This window comes from Ctenocephalides felis, unplaced genomic scaffold (genome assembly GCF_003426905.1).
Source record: "Ctenocephalides felis isolate EL2017-DRISC unplaced genomic scaffold, ASM342690v1 CF-g0.4_SCAFFOLD_00845, whole genome shotgun sequence".
NCBI lineage: Eukaryota > Metazoa > Arthropoda > Insecta > Siphonaptera > Pulicidae > Ctenocephalides > Ctenocephalides felis.
The window spans coordinates 76,876,274-76,892,979 of NW_020536999.1; the positions used below are offsets into that span (position 1 = coordinate 76,876,274).

A 16,706-nucleotide genomic window follows, 5' to 3' on the forward strand; every position below is an offset into this window, starting at 1 on the left:
TACAGTTGTTCATTAGTGGAGAATTGAACCTGCAATAAAAAAAAACAAAAAGTTAAAAAACATCTTTCAAAATGTTTGAGAAAGGATACATACAGCCTGATAGATACTTTATATGAGTTTACTTACGTTTTATTGACTAGAGTCGATAAAGTCGGTTGGGCTGATGATAGCAGTGGGTTCAGTAGTGGAAAATTGAACCTGAAATAAAAAAAACATAAGGTTAGAATACACATAAGGTTAGAATATACAAATGTTTGAGAAAGGATACAAGACCAAGACCAAGACCAAGACCAGGGCAACAAGTTAAGACCAAGACCAAGACCAAGACCGAGACCGAGACCGAGACCGAGACCGAGACCAAGACCGAGACCGAGACCGAGACCAAGACCAAAACCAAGACCAAGACCAAGACCGAGGAGACCGAGACCGAGACCAAGACCAAGACCAAGACAAGAGACCAAGACCGAGACCAAACCCAAGACCGAAGAGACCGAGACCAAGACCGAAGAGACCGAGACCAAGACCGAGACCGAGACCGAGACCAAGACCAAGACCACGACCGAGGAGACCGAGACCAAGACCAAGACCAAGGAGACCGGGACCAAGACCAAGACCAAGACCGAAGAGACCGAGACCAAGACCGAGACCGAGACCGAAACCGAGACCAAGACTGAGGAGACCGAAACCGAGACCGAGGAGACCAAGACCGAGACCGAGACCGAGACCGAGACCGAGACCGAGACCGAGACAAGGGAGGCCGAGACCAAGATCAAGACCGAGACCGAGACCGAGACCGATACCGAGACCAAGACCGAGACCAAGACCGAGACCGAGACCGAGACCGAGACCGAGACCGAGGATACCAAGACCGAGGATACCAAGACCGAGGAGACCAAGACCGAGGAGACCAAGACCGAGGAGACCAAGACCGAGGAGACCGAGAGCGAGACCGAGACCGAGACCAAGACCGAGACCGAGACCGAGACAGAAGAGACCGAGACCGAGACAGAAGAGGCCGAAACCGAGACCAAGGAGACCGAGGAGACTGAGACCAAGACCGAGACCGAGGAGACCACGACCGAGGAGACCACGACCGAGAAGACCGAGGCCGAGACCGAGACCAAGACCAAGACCGAGGAGACCGAAACCGAGACCAAGACCGAGGAGACATAGACCAAGACCGAGACCGAGACCAAGACCAAGACCGAGACCGAGACCGAGACCGAGACCGAGACCAACACCAAGACCGAAGAGACCGAGACCGAGGAGATCGAGACCAAGACCAAGACCAAAACCGAGGAGACCGAGACCGAGACCGAGACCAAGACCAAGACCAAGACCGAGGAGACCAAGGCCGAGACCGAGAAGACCGAGACCGAGAAGACCGAGACCGAGACCAAGACCGAGACCGAGGAGACCGAGGAGACCGAGACCGAGACCGAGGAGACCGAGACCGAGGAGACCGAGACCGAGGAGACCGAGACCGAGACCAAGACCAAGGAGACCGAGACCGAGACCAAGACCGAGACCGCGGAGACTTACCGTTTGATTGACTAGAGTCGATAAAGTCTGTTGGGTTGATGATTGCAGTTGGCTCATTAGTGGAGAATTGAACCTGCAATAAAAAAAACAAAAAGTTAAAAAACATCTTTTAAAATGTTTGAGAAAGGATACATACAGCCTGATAGATACTTGATATGAGCTTACTTACGTTTGATTGACTAGAGTCGATAAAGTCGGTTGGGCTGATGATAGCAGTGTGTTCAGTAGTGGAGAATTGAACCTGAAATAAAAAAACATAAGGTTAGAATACACATAAGGTTAGAATATACAAATGTTTGAGAAAGGATACAAGACCAAGACAAAGACCAAGACCAGGGCAACAAGTTAAGACCAAGACCAAGACCAAGACCAAGACCAAGACCAAACCCGAGACCGAGACCGAGACCGAGACCGAGACCGAGACCGAGACCGAGACCGAGACCGAGACCAAGACCGAGACCGAGACCAAGACCAAAACCAAGACCAAGACCAAGACCGAGGAGACCGAGACCAAGACCAAGACCAAGACCAAGACAAGACCAAGACCAAGACCGAGACCAAGACCAAGACCGAAGAAACCGAGACCGAGACCGAGACCGAGACCAAGACCGAGACCGAGACCGAGACCAAGACCGAGACCGAGACCAAGACCAAGACCAAGACCGAGGTGACCGAGACCGAGACCAAGACCAAGACCAAGACAAGAGACTAAGACCGAAACCAAGACCAAGACCGAAGAGACCAAAACCGAGACCGAAACCGAGACCAAGACCGAGGAGACCAAAACCGTGACCAAGGCCGAGGAGACCGAGACCGAGACCAAGACCGAGACCGAGGAGACCAAGACCAAGACCGAGGAGACCAAAGACCGAGACCGAGACCAAGACCGAGACCGAGGAGACCGAGACCAAGACCGAGGAGACCGAAACCGAGACCAAGACCGAGGAGACCGAGACCAAGACCGAGACCGAGACCGAGACCGAGACCGAGACCGAGACCGAAGAGACCAAGACCAAGACCAAGACCAAGACCAAGACCAAGACCAAGCAAACCGAGACCAAGACCAAGGCCGAGGATACCGAGACCAAGACCGAGACCAAGACCGAGACCAAGACCGAGACCAAGACCAAGACCGAGACCGAGGAGACCGAGACCGAGGAGACCTATACCGAGGAGACCAAGACCGAGACCGAGACCTAAACCGAGACCGAGACCGAGGAGCCCGAGACCGAGACCAAAGAGACCAGGACCAAGACCAAGACCAAGACCAAGCAAACCGAGACCAAGACCAAGGCCGAGGATACCGAGACCAAGACCCAGACCGCGGAGACCGAGGAGACCGAAACCGAGACCAAGACCGAGGAGACCGAGACCGAGACCGAAGAGACTAAGAACAAGACCAAGACCAAAACCAAGACCGAGAAGACCGAGACCAAGACCGAGACCAAGACCGAGGAGACCGAGACCAAGACCGAGGCCAAGACCAAGACCGAGACCGAGGAGACCGAGACCGAGACCGAGGAGACCGAGACCGAGACCGATACCAAAACCGATACCGAGGAGACCGAGACCGAGACCGAGACCGAGGAGACCGAGACCGAGACCGAGACCGAGGAAACCGAGGAGACCGAAAAGACCGAGACCAAGATCAAGGAGACCAAGACCGCGGAGACTTACCGTTTGATTGACTAGAGTCGATAAAGTCGGTTGGGCTGATGATAGCAGTGGAGAAGACCAGGAAAACAAGTTAATACCAAGACCAAGACCAAGACCAAGACCAGAGAAACAAGTTAAGACCAAGACCAAGACCAAGACCAAGACCAAGACCACGGCAACAAGTTAAGACCAAGACCAAGACCAAGACCAAGACCAAGACCAGGGACAAGTTAAGACCAAGACCAAGACCAGGGAAACAAGTTAAGACCAAGACCAAGACCAAGACCAGGGAATCAAGTTAAGACCAAGACCAAGACCAAGACCAAGACCAAGACCAAGACCAAGACCAGGGCAACAAGTTAAGACCAAGACCAATACCAAGACCATTACCAAGACCAAAACCAAGACCAGGGCATCAAGTTAAGACCACGACCAAGACCACGACCAAGACCACGACCAAGAGCACGACCAAGACCAGGGCAACAAGTTAAGACCAAGACCAAAGACCTAAGTTAAGATATGAGTTTACTGTTGGATTGACTAGAGTTGATAAAGTCGGTTGAGTCGACTTTTAGTTGATTCAGTAGTGGAGAATTGAACCTGGAATAAAAAAAAACAAAAGGTTAGAATACATCTTTTAAAATGTTTGAGAAAGGATACATACAGCCTGATAGATACTTGATATGAGCTTACTTACGTTTGATTGACTAGAGTCGATAAAGTCGCTTGAGTCGATGGTGGCAGTTGATTCAGTAGTGGAGAATTGAACCTGCAATAAAAAAAACAAAAGGTTAGAATACATCTTTTAAAATGTTTGAGAAAGGATACATACAGCCTGATAGATACTTGATATGAGCTTACTTACGTTTGATTGACTAGAGTCGATAAAGTCGGTTGAGTCGATGGTGGCAGTTGATTCAGTAGTGGAGAATTGAACATCCACTTCCTACAGTTTTCTTCAATTTGTACATTATGTGTTGATGTGACTTAGTCCGAATACTCAGAAATAAAATGTAATAATGTCACAACGGTTTACAATTCGCACTTGGATGTACAGAAAACGAATTTATGAATTGAAAGCAGTGATAAAAAGTGTAATGAATGATAATTACACATTGCATTATTTTAAATGATTCAAATGATTACATGATTATTGATTAAAAATAGAATGGATGGTTATTTTGTTAGTATTTGTTAGTGTTATTAAAACTAGAACTACGCATGCACTGTAATATATTAATCCATACGAAAGCTACCATGCAAGCAATCATTCGAATCATGAAATGCAAAGTCTTATTAAATTTGATATTTAATTCAATGATTATTTTTTTTAACATTTTCTTTGATTTCTAGGGTTTCTTAATTTTTTATATAAATCAAGTAAAATATTTAAAGCGCCGCTTTCATCCAAAGTGCGATGACGTCGATAGCAAATTCAAATCTGCTGAGTGTTAAAAGGACATCAATGTAATTGCAAATCGATGATAAATGTACTTATTAACAAAATTCAATCAATAAAACTCATTGGTATTTTAACTTACTTTTAATAATCTTCAGTATATTTTTCAGACAGCCTCAGAAAGCTTCAGACATCTTTGGAATATTTACTAAATGCTTGATATTTAATGAGACATGTCGCTTTTTCATTTGATGGCCACCAATCAAAATCACTTCTACAGTCTTAAAATGACAGTGATGATGTCAGATGAAAGCATTTGAAGAAATATAAAAACATTGTAAACTGTCTGAAAGCAGGCAAAAAAAATAACCAAAACAACTAGGCCGATTGTTATGCAAATCTAATCAACATACCTTAAAGCAATATGACACTCAAACCTAGTTATTGTGTTAATGAATGAGTTTCCTCAGATTATTAACTTCAACCAATGAACACTAGATTTGTCAGGGCCCGACTGATTTCAATTGCAAAATTATTTCCAAAGCAGCTTCATTTTGCTTTCCAATACGAATAAAAACATTGGTCTGAACCTGTAAAATATAGAAAGAAGTATTAAATTGGAATGAACATCATTATAAATGCATTATTAAAATGATGCCGATGCTCAATATAAGAAATAGTAATATTTTTGTACTTCGGATACAATCTTCCATGATAAAATTTAAAACTTTAAAACAGACTGTATGATTAACAGACTCCACCTTTCTACATATAAGGTTTTTCTGATTTATCAAAGTGAAATAGCATAATGAAATAAAATTTATTCCTTAATATTGAAGAATAAAAATAATTGTCTTTCAATAAGAAATTAAAATTTGAAAAATAATTAGAATAAAAAATGGAATGTTGTGGATGGCCAAATGCTCCATGTAAGCGTGGCTAATAATAATCTAAAAAAACCTCTATCTCGAATAAATAATAATCCAATAAATATTAAGGCTTCTTGTTCAATAAGGCTTACCATCTATACCTACTACGATAAAGATAAAGATAAATAGAATTCATTATCAGTTTTAAATAAAATCATCCCAAAAAATTAATGCACATACAAAATTATCAAATGACATATTGTGTAATAGCAATCGATAATGCTGCATTGTGTAATGGCAATGCTGATATGCCAAATTCGATATCGATTGCAGTAATTATCACAATCAGCAAATATTTCAAATACGCCATCATAAGGTGTTTGCAGTCCCATTTAAACAGTATATAAAGAACCGACATTAGTTGAAAAGGCAGAGTTGTCTTTATCACACCAGAGTTGTGTTAATTATAGTAGCTATAGTCACATCAGAGTTGCTGTAGGCCACAGCAGAGTTGCTGTTGGCCTCAGCAGAGTCGCAATATTAGTCGTGTAAAGACAATTGTTAATCATCATTCGGGTGCTAATAAAGTGTTGTTGAAATAGTCAATCAGTGTTGTTCTTTAGAAGTGATATTTTAGCCAATATCTTAATAAGAACTCAAGGCAATCCGATGCCTACTATTTCTATAACCACCGCTCGGCAAGGCTGTATTGACTAGGAGGTCAAATACGAACACGTTACCAACAACACCATACATTTCAGACAATTGTATCAATCATTATTTCTTTATACTTAAAAAAAAAATCAAAATGCTTCGTATGAAATAAGCACGAGTGAGAAATCTTACACAGGTACAACCTAAGCCGCGAAATATTAAAACTTCTGATAAAACTTTAAACAAATTGTACTGTTCAATGATAACTAAACTATTTGAGAGTAATGATAAAGCAACCAAGTCTAATAAAAAGTAACAACTTTACAAAATGCTCACTTTCTAAATTATGTTTCATAAAGTCTTCCAGATTTTAAATTGTAAAGCTTAGCTTAGTCAACTATATAGTTTCATATGATATTTGAAATCAATCAGATGGATTGACTTGAGTAACATTACTCGACATAAATCGAGCACATGGTTAGTTAACAATTGAATTTCAAAAAACACTAAATTATGTTTCACAAAGTCGTCTAGGATTCTAAATGTCAGCTAAGTCGACTAAATAGTTTCATATTATATTTAAAATTATCGGACAAGATACAGCTAGGGCACAAGATGAGTGATGGATCGAGTTGTGTAACATTACCCAAAAAAAATCAAGCACATGGTTAGTTAAACTATAAAAAGCATTTTGATTACATAATATCTTTGCTTCAAAATTCTTGAAAATGTAGTGATTGTATTCAAATGGAGTCTCCACGGACCCCTTTGTCAATTCTCTTGATCTAAAAATAAGATTGCGTAAGCATAAAGCAATGGCATTTTTTATTGAACGCTGATTTTATAGTAATATAACTTGGAAAATATTCTCGCCCGAAACATGAAGACACGAGGAATGATTTCAATCCCAATCTCCGATGTGATGATGTAATGTTCTCGCCCGGCAAGTCCCAAAAGAAAGAATGAATTTTTTGGCGGCTTTTTCCGACATGAACCATAGATATATGCGAAGATGTGCCACTGCAGAGTGTGCAAATAAATAAAATAAAAATTGATTAAATAAAATAAAAATCGTTTAAATAAAATAGTCAAATAGTTTCAAATTTAAGATAAATAGTCAAATAGTTTCAAATTTAAAATAAATAGTCAAATAGTTTCAAATTTAAAATAAATAGTCAAATAGTTTCAAATTTAAAATAAATAGTCAAATAGTTTCAAATTTAAAATAAATAGTCAAATAGTTTCAAATTTAAAATAAATAGTCTGATAGTTTCAAATTTAAAATAAATAGTCAAATAGTTTCAAATTTATAATAAATAGTCATTGTTTTAAAAAAACATAGAAATTGTTTAAAAAAAATTATCAAAAAATATTGTTAATCATCAGAACATGCTTTAAATCTGAAAATGTTTAAAAATAGTCAGAAAATGTTAACAAAAAATAGAAACTGTTTAAAAATGTCAAAATATAGTATTTTGTCAGAAAATATTGTGAATTGCTAGAAAATATAAATGTATAGAAATGTGAATGTTATAAAAATCAAACTAAAATAAAATAAAATCTCTATTTTAACTGCATTTCAACATTTTAAAATCAATTAAAAAATCCTAATATTAACTAATTACTATACGACAAAACAATAAGATTGACAAGGCAACATTTCTTCGAATTACATATCGAGGTTTTTATATGGGGCATCACGTAAAAGTCAGAGAAATAGAATTATAGCTAAAAAATGGAACATCGAACCAGATGTTACCAAATCCCAACATCTTATCGTTTCATTGAGAAGCCACACAAAGCCTGCCAATAAAAAATCTAATAATGCAAACTAAATTGAAAAATGTATATAAATAGATTTAAAACTGAAGGACCTGAACTGGCTCGTCCAAACTTTCATTACAAAATAAGCTTCTCGATGATAATTCCAATATTGAAACAATATTTGTATAATTTAGAAAGCCCAAAACAAAATACTGAGAATGATTTGCAGCATTTGATGGGTTTATATAATCCACGAAAACCTAAAAATTCCCAATAGAAGTCATTGGTTGATTGTTCGAGAGAAATTGGATGCATATGTCAATCCCAGTCAGTCAAAAAACTAAAGGGCCTAAAGAGAAAATGGCTCAGTGATCAGAAGCTTAATGTTTCAAGACAAATTGGATGCATATGTCAATCCCAAACAGTCGAAAATTAGGATACTTTAGAAAAAATGGATGCATGTATGTGGGTCAAAAATGTTAATGTTTTTAAAAAAAAATTTTTTTGGTACTGGAAGCTCCAGCAATTTGCCTTAAGGAACGATGCCGTGCGCCCCACTAGTTTTATTTCGATTTTCAACATCTTTACTTGTAACTTACAGGTTATGTTATAAAAATATAACCCATAAGTATATATATAACTTATAGGTATTAAAAAAATCTGAATTGGAAATCGATGCATCAAAATTGACTACTAAATCACAAGCAAAAATCAGCACGAACCCATAAATCTCCTTCGTAACAAAAAATTGGAGAAATGCAAAAAAAAATGTCTATATACTAAAAGTCTATTACCATACTTTTCAATTACCACCCGATCCGCCGCTACAACTTTTAAAACAAAATTAAATTGTAAAAATGCGTAAATTTTTAAATTTGTTTGTCATTAGTAGATTCAATGGTTGCATTTTTTTGGTTTTTAGCTTTATTCTATTAAAAGTTACCTTAATTGCTATATATTGCTATGTACCGTTAAAATTTCCATGAAATTATTAATAAATCTGCGTATAAAAATTTGTAACTGTTGGAACAAAATTATATGAAAATAATTCGCTGAACTTTTAAATTAACATATTTGTAAAGCGTCCATGTTGTTTTAGCCCCAACGCTTTGGTTTAATTTGTATTTTGTTATAATTTTATTAAATATATTAAAATCGTTAAATTTCAATAAAAAGCTAAAAAAAAATATTGGTTATCAACGCAAAGGGGGTTTAAAAAGATAAATACAGATTCAACAAATTTTCTGAGGTCAACATTCTTTTTCTTATGTAAAATAATCGGGTTTTTGGCATTGAAAGTATGGTTTGAACTAGCTGTAAGTGGAATTCTGTCTTAAGGCAATTAGGGCATCGTGCCTTAAGGCAAATTGCTGGAACTTCCCGTACCAAAAATTATTATTTTTTTTAAAAACTATTAATATTTTTGAAAAAAATTTACTTCGAAAAAATAAGATTTTTGAGAAACTATAAATTGGACAAAAAATTACTTTTTTTGAAAAAAAAATTTTTTTTTTAAAAATTTTTTTTTAAAAAAAATTTAATTTTTTTTTTTTTTGAAAAAAAAATGTTTTCTTTATTTTGACATATTTTGGAAGATCTGAACTTGTTTTTCAAAGCAATCATACTGCTTTAACTGCATAGAGACAAAATATAAAGCGCGTAAGCGCGGCGTCGCTGTCTAACGGGTAAACATTGATACAGAACCCATAGGAAAATAAACAAAATTTATACTTATTGTTAAAATCTCTATAAAATATCTGAAAATTTGATGTGCACATGTCTAATGATCATTTTTGACCGCCAAATGGCATTTTTTTTTTACTTTTTTTGTTAGATCTCCGAAACCGCTAGACCTGCCTTTATGAAAATTTGATCAATTCTTTATCTTGTCAATACAAGTAAAATGTTTTTTGAATTATTAAAATCGGACGCTCCGTTCTCTTAAAAACTGAGTTACCGTTTTCGGCACTTATGCCCCGTATCTCCGGAACGGCTAGACCTGCCTTCGCCAAAAACTAATCAGCACGTCTCCTTATCAATACAAATCGAATGTTTTTTGAATTATCCAAGTCGGCTGATCTGTATTCCCGAAATCGTCGACGAAAATTTGTATCCGCACATACATACACACACGCACACACACACACACACACAGACACACACACACTTACATCCATTTTTTCTAAGGTATGCCAAAATGTTCAGAAACCTCTGAAACGTAAAGATATATAAAAATTTTCATTTTCGATTTTTTTGCGATTACTATAACTTACCCTACGGGAAAGTAATTAATGACATGTTCCGAGAGCATTGTCTTAAACTGATTATTATTTTTTGAATTGCAAATGTGTTGGTTCATTCTCTTGTAATTATTTTAAATAGTTAATGGTTATTCTTTAATTATTTTAAATATAAAATTGAATTTATTTTTTAAATTCTGTAAATGTTCTTTTAGATACTGTTTAACAAAATTTGCTAAATAATGACACACAATCCGTGTCGAAACGTATATTATAAATAAATATTTTTATTTATTTGTTTTTTTTTTATTTCGACGATTGGCTGAAAATCAATATTTAAGATATGTCTCAACGTCGAACAAAAAAATCTAATTATATATACATATGAAATTTGTTTGCGGATTTGCGTTTAGTTTGCAATATTGATCAGACTCTCAACTTTTTATTTTCGAACTTAAAATCACCGACAAGTTTAGATAGTATTTCTAACATTGTGTATAAAATTGACTGTACAAATTGTGAGGCCACTTATATTGGCGAAACTGGACAACATCTAAAAAAACGTCTTAGACAACATTATAACAATTCCAAAAATAAAAATCAAAATCAAACAATGATAACTGACCACATACAAAGTTTCAATCATATTTTCAATTTTGATATGGCCACAATTTTATATCACGAATCGAATACATCTCAGAGACGCTTTTCAGAATCTTGTCTGATACACCTTTACAAAAATAGTTTAAACAAAAGATTGGATACTCCCTCACTGTGCGAGAATTACCAAGTAGTCTTAAACAATGTCTCGAAATTCATACCTTTAAAATAGTTACCTATCATGATCGACGTTTAATTATATTAATTTTAATGCCAATTTTTCTTTTTCTTTTTCTTTTAATTTTGATCTCAATTTTACTAATTATGTCCACCCTCACAATTGTCATGTTTTTATATTTCACTATATGTACCCTCTCGCGTTGTCAAATCTTAAATTCTTTGGTCAGTTCGTTTGCCTTGTACCTTAGCCCTCAACACGTGGTTCGCACATTGACGTACATTCAGTCGTCACCGTACACACGTACATCGGAGCACAGAAATGTACGGCGTGATGTACTTCACAAATTCATAAAAATCTCAGTCAAAAATTTATATATTGTTCAACTTAAAATGACAAGGATTGGTTTTTTTAGTGCACTGTGAACATTTATAATATGAAATAATTAGGATTGTGCATTGTGAACATTTATAATATGAAATAATTAGGATTGTGCATTGTGAACATTTATAATATGGAATAATTAGGATAAATTCAATTACATGTAAGTTCATACCATATCACTTCTTATATATTAGTTTTATCTAATAATTTCTATCTGTTCTTTCAATCTAGAGTCCACTGAAGATGACACAAAACAATGTGTCGAAACGTATGGAATAAATAAATATGTTTTAAAGTCATACAAATTTTTTAATTGATGTATTGCCCTGAAAACTGAATATCATATATATATATATATATATATATATATATATATATATATATTGTGACGGATTAGAGAGAGGGGGTGATACTCCTTTCTGGGGTACTGCAACGACTACCAAATATTACGTCATAGTGTTGCATTCCCATTAAGAAGGGGTTACACCAACTCCTAAACCCGACTTCTATAACCACCCTGTAATTACCTGTGGAAAAGCTAACTAACTACGCGAATGAAAGAGAATGTACTTCTATCTTATTTAATTATTACAAATTATTATTACAAATCTGAGGGCATGGCTGTGCCTAAGGACAACAGATTATACTAACTGATAACTAATAACGATAACGACGGATAACGGACGGAGGGAATAGCCTTATAAAACAATATTACATCTGACCTTTGCTGGAACGGGTTCTCCTCTCCTGGCACAACACACACACCACTATACACAAAGCGGGTCCAGCGCCTGGCGCGTGGACCCACTGACCTCCTCAGAGGATGATACAATTCTTAATGCCCTATTTCAACCCCAGACTGGACCTTATATTGCAGGGGCCCTAGTAGACGTAGGTGGGAGAACCCCATTGCACTGGTGGTTATGCAACCCTTTTGACGACAATACCAATTGTCGTTACACGCCCCCCTGTCACACTAGAACCGGCCTCGGCTCTTGAATCCAAAGTTGAAATTATTGCCATCTCCTGGTTTTTCCGGGTTGTTCCGGTGTTCCTCCTAAGGTCCTGTTTTGCCCTTTGGTCCTCGTCTTTGGGTTGGCTAGTTTAACTTGGTTGGCTTTGCTCAAGTGTGAGCCTTGGCTGCTTGACGACGATTGTAGTTGTGGTTGTGTGCTGGCCATCCTTTAGGCGTTGTGATTCCGGTCAGATATTCCTAGAATCCTGGTAAGCTATTCCCCCTTTGTTTACAAACTCAAAACACGTAGCAGTTAGTAAACATAAACTTATATATACACAGGTCTGATAAAAAAATACATCAACATCATTAATACAAAAAAAAAACACAAAATCCTTCGGTAACATAAAAATTACAATACAAACATAAGTCCGTTTGCTTAAAACTATCTTACCCTATTTCGTTCTCAAAGAAACCGTGTTAGGAAAAACGGTACTTAGAAAATTCAAAAAAAAGACTAGACTTAGAAAAAAAGTAGTTACATAACACAGACTAACAAAAGACAAAAACTTAATAAAAAAAAATATTCGAAGTACAATCGTTTTTCGTAACACGTTTCCTTGAAACGCAATCTTATCCTATGTGCGTGTGCTGTCACCTATTTTCTTGGTTGTAGTATTAGAATTAATGGAATAACCGTAGCCCGAATTATAAATCAGTTCGCCAGAAATCATGAACCCGATGATATGGACAATCTTTTACTGTGTAACGCGCGGAAAAACTTTGACAAGAAAAAAAAACGAAACTAATATGACAATAAACAAGAAACAAAAAATATAAGTACATCAATTTACAAAATTCAATTATTTAAATAACCAGTTTACTTTTACGGACGCGACGTTTACTGTAATTCAGCCTCTACTGGTGTGATTGCCCCCCAAATACAAGACCACAGATGGGGGCTAGGATCTAGTTTTCCTTCATTGCTCCCCCCGCAGAGCCCCATACCAATAATAATATCTCTAGACCGACCGTCTATGCCCACCCAAAAACAAATGGCACTTACACTTAACACCTATGTAAGCGGGACACACCTGGGGTTCCTCAGCCCGGCACAAAAGTACCCCAAATTGCCCCCTTGACGGGAGATGGCGTGCTGCGACCTATGTCGCCATCCCGGTCTTCGCTGAAGGTACCTTCCCAAAAATAATCCATAATAATCCATAATACATAATAATTCACATAATAATTCGACGGCTGCGGGGTTGATTAAGGGCGGTTTCCCCGATTGAAACCGTACGCGTCCATCGATTCGGACATCTCAATGGTCCTCGCTCGTGGACTACTGGGCCCAGCTTTCAACTCATATATATATATAACCATAAAACAAAAGCGTGAATCCGATATGGCGTTCCGATATAAGCCTTAATACTTATATTCATACTATGTACTCGAAATGGCAAACCTACTTTCAACAACCATCCTAAATCTGAGTGATATAACAGTCCTTGTATATCATACTTAACTCTAAACTTATTCCTATTTCTTATCTAAGAGTAATATGCAAGAGGGAAAGATTAAGAATGAAAAAGTAATTTTATTTTTTTAACCGCAAATTCTCTATCTTTCGCTTCTAGACCGAAACGATTTCTCGATCTACTAATATAGACTGTGTCGCACTAATTTAGAAATCTTGTGAATCGAGTCCAGCTCGTTTAACACTACCGTACTGTCGCTTGCCTCGGCCGCCCGGACTAGCGCTACGTCACTAGGCAGCAGGCCTACTCTACGTTGTAGTAGAAAAAAAAGGATGATAAGGGTTACGACACAATCTTTACTTTTACATATTTGTATTTATAAGTATAATTAATTTAAATCTAACGAAGTACGAAGTTAATACTATCTAACAACCTATAGGAGCTCCTTAAATTAATTTTTTATTGCCATCATGCCACCATGAACCATTTTGTTGCCATATCGGATCCCTTAATCTGGATTGGGCGGTCAAAAACACGAGCCAATAACTATTGACGAGACAGAATTAAAGTATTTTCAATAAAACTAAAATTGTAATATGTCCATATAAAAGGGCGTCACGCAAATTAATCAAAAAGCCGCCGGTATAAAAGCGGTAATACACTACAAACGTTTGTTTGGTTTGATTTACGGTAACATTATCAGTGAACAACAAAAAACATACGACGAAAATAATAGTTTATATTCATCCTTACTCATTATCATACTTAACATGATATAAACCTATTATATAATAATTCATAAACAATAGGGCCACTATAACGCATTCAACTTTTCGACTAAAAATTTGCCCTCTATACTCTCAGTACCTTCACCGCCTTGTAACATAGGCCATCAACTCTATCCGTAAACCAAACCAAACCTTTCGCGATGCGCGGTGAAAAAAAAACGACACAACGACAAATATATATATATATAAAAAAAAACAAAATCTAGTATATTAAAAAATGGCGAACAAAGCGGATAATGCAATAATGATAAGTAGAATAAAAACAGTAAAAATGACAAAGTTACGCGTATGATATAAAGCTAATTCATTATGAAATAGTAAAATATTAAAATTAGTAAAATGCAACCTAAAACTTAGTATAAAAAAGAAATTAGTATGACCAACGAAAAAAAAATATAGTTAGTAAAAAGCGAAAAAGAAAAGAAAGCGAAAAAAATGCCTTTAGCCGTTCACGCATCATTCCGAACAATACATGAACGTTCATCTAATTGCCGAACTACAAATACGTATATTGCAAATCCGGGTTCTACCTTTGCAATTGTCTCTGTGTTCGTAGAAATACGACTTTTCGAAGGGAAATGTCACCTGCCCACCCGCTCTATTTAACCAAGGTTTTCTAGGCCTTTGGTTTCCAAGCCACATAATTCGTCGCTCGAACTGATCGCCTTAGCTGCCATTATGAATTATGGTGAAAAGTCGTATCCTATTATTTATTATTAAATAAGATCAATTAGATGAAGCCGCGAATTGAGCACTAAGCAATGACGTTCCGGCGGGAATGAAAACGCCATTAATACGCGTAAGAAAAAAAAACGAAAGAAAAAAAAATAGAAAAATACCATATTAAAATCGATAAAACTAAATTCATTATTGCATCACCCTACTGAAAAAAAACACGAAAATACACGACATTAAAATATAAACAAAACGAATAAAAAAACATACTAATACTACAAACCAATTACATAAAACAAATGTATTACCCAACCCTCCAGCTGGTCAGATACAATTAGCATGTCTATGATGTAACGATTAAGAAAAAGAAAAGATACAATAAACTCGAAAATAACATTAACATCTTGGTTCGGCACTTTCTGCCTGCTAATACATTTTTTTTTTTAAACTCTTTGCGTTCTCTACGCAATTTTTTTTTCATACGCGGTCTTTGCGCCCCTTGTTACCGCGCGTTTCCTCAAAAATTCACTTTATTTTCAAATCATAGACATGCTAACTACTATTCCCTCCGTAACAATAAAAACACATGAAAAGTTAAGCAAACAAACATACTCCATTTTAAAAATATTTGCTAACTCTTTAGTTAACTCTCGACGATACAAAACTCAATTAATTTCACTTTCAATGATAAGAAAAAAACAAAACTTATGCCAATTTTGGATTATAAAATCCATGTTTAAATTATATAGAACAAAACTAATCCTAATTATCCCAAACCTATCAAAATCCTAACTAAAATGTTACTAACTTATTAAGAAAGTACACACAACAAGAAAAAAAAATCTTACTGGCATAATAACTTATGTATTCTAACTATTCTACACCTAATAAAATATTAAGAAAACTTATCAAGAAAATACAAACTAAAGAAATAATAAAAAGTATCAATCTTACTGGCATAATCAATTATGTATTATTCTGACCATCCTGTACCTATCATGTTCTAATCTAAGTAATTCTGTCTCATCAAACATCGCGAACAAGATTAACGAAACACAAACAAAAGGACAATCAATAAAAAATAAATAAAAACAACTCAATACTATTTGTGGTTATCTGTACTTCTTAATTATAATTATATTATTTAGTATAAGAAAAAAGAATATACGAAAAGTGAAAGATTTTTTTTTTTTGAATATGAATTATTTCAAGTATGCGACTGGCGCCGCAAACTGTGCAAAAAAACTTAACGGTTCTGTCGCGTTGCGTACGGCACTACGGCATCCCGTCGATAGGGTCAAAAATTGTCAAGTGCTGAGACATAACAGAGACGTTGGGATTGTCAAAAAAACACAATAAATTTAAGATCTGTATATAAACATGTCAATGAAAAAAATACTAGGGATTACTGAAACATAATATTTGCCTATTAACTGTTTTCGAAGACAGAAAAAATACGATTTGTGTGTGGCATAGGGTCAAGTGTACGGAACTTGAGATTTACGAAGAAAACGAAATATATTT

General features: G+C 36.3%; 1 long non-coding RNA gene across 1 annotated transcript; it reads right to left on the reverse strand.

Moving 5' to 3' along the window:
• Positions 1-135: 135 nt before the first annotated feature.
• Positions 136-1,784, reverse strand: LOC113375234. The gene is made up of 3 exons (XR_003367011.1): positions 1,712-1,784; positions 1,543-1,615; positions 136-198 (listed from the first exon to the last, which is right to left on the reverse strand). It is a non-coding gene; the product is annotated as an uncharacterized LOC113375234 (long non-coding RNA).
• Between the last annotated feature and the right edge of the window lie 14,922 nt (positions 1,785-16,706).